This window comes from Carassius auratus, unplaced genomic scaffold, assembly GCF_003368295.1.
Source record: "Carassius auratus strain Wakin unplaced genomic scaffold, ASM336829v1 scaf_tig00216830, whole genome shotgun sequence".
NCBI lineage: Eukaryota > Metazoa > Chordata > Actinopteri > Cypriniformes > Cyprinidae > Carassius > Carassius auratus.
In genome coordinates this window covers 503321-504726 of record NW_020528754.1, presented here as the reverse complement: position 1 = coordinate 504726, position 1406 = coordinate 503321, and positions in this window count along the sequence as shown.

Here is a 1406-nt window from a genome sequence, read left to right as displayed (position 1 = left end):
ACATGCTTGTTGTTTGCAAGTGTGAGTCCGAGTTCCACACATTCAGGTAAGGATTGGAAGAAACCCAGTGTGTGGTGTAAGGTTTGACCACATTGCAGGTTGAGCCAAACAGTGACCCCTTTGGTGTAAGCTGGAACCACCGTACCCTGTTTGTTGACTAAGGTACAGAGGCTTGAACTTGGGCCTGTCGTTAGGGCGTTGTACTCATGGCTGGCTGCTGGGGTTCCCGTGACCTCTGTGACCTGACCGTCTGGCTCTGTGGGAGTTCCCGTGACCTCTGCGACCTGACAGTCTGGCTCTAGCAACCTGTGTGGCTGGAGAGAAAAAGGTTCTCGCACTTGAGCAAAGTCTTTTAGCTGTTTGAAGTTCAGAAAAGGGTCAAAGTGTTCTAGCAGGTCTTTGTCGATGAGCAATGTATGAGTGTTCATTGGTGGGACATACATGGGATGTACTAGACCCATCAGAACGAATGTCAGGTGAATGGAGACAACCTGTTCAAACCGGATGTCATTCTGTCTGTACGCCTGTACATTCAGTTCATACGTTTGAGGTGTAAGAGTTCGATCTTGTCTCTTAGTTTCAAATTGGAGTCTTTTGAAAAGGTGAGATGAGATCACGGTCAGGTTTGATCCTGTGTCGATCAGGTCTTCCCTGTTGACTCCTTTTTGGCCCACCCCCTTTTTGACAAGGCTGCCCAGGAATGTTGGCATCAGGGCAGGTGTGACGATCGGTGGGTGGTGAGGACCGGTCTTGTGTAGCTCGCTGCGAAGGCAGGTAGTCAAAACAGCATTTTCTGGTACCTTGTGTTTGCGGTACCTGGTGTGAGGACCTGTGCTGTCTCGTTCAGGGTGTGCAGCTGTTGACTGTGGAGCTTGGGTGTTGTTGTCACTTTGTGCTGTAACAGTTAGCTCTGTGGTCTGTAGATGACAGGCAGTGTTCTGGGTGCTTGGCTCATCTTCCTTGCGAGTTTTCATGTGAAGAAGATCTTTCAGCACCCTCAGGATCTCTGCTGTCTCAGACGTGGCTGCACTGTGTTGCCCTCTGCTGGCTTGGAACGGTATTGACTCTGTAAAAATATCTGTGACTGCGGTGTTGTAGGGCGCCATCTAGAGTTAACTCCAAGCAGTGCTCAGAGACAGAGACTTTGGTTTTTTTTTACAGTTTTTTCACAAATAGTCTTTTGCTTGGTGCAAGCTTTGTGGACTAAGTTCCGTAACTCTTGTGTAGTCCTGTTACGGGGACACGCTGGGACTGGCATGTAGGTTTAGGAGGAACAGAGTTTTTAAGTTGAAATCCTGTTCCATACCTGGTTCGTTGCATGCTCCGAAGTAGGCGTTTCGTAGCTGAGTACAGAAAGTCTGTGGGTTTTCAAATCGGCCCTGTTTGAGGTCCATAGCAATAAGGAG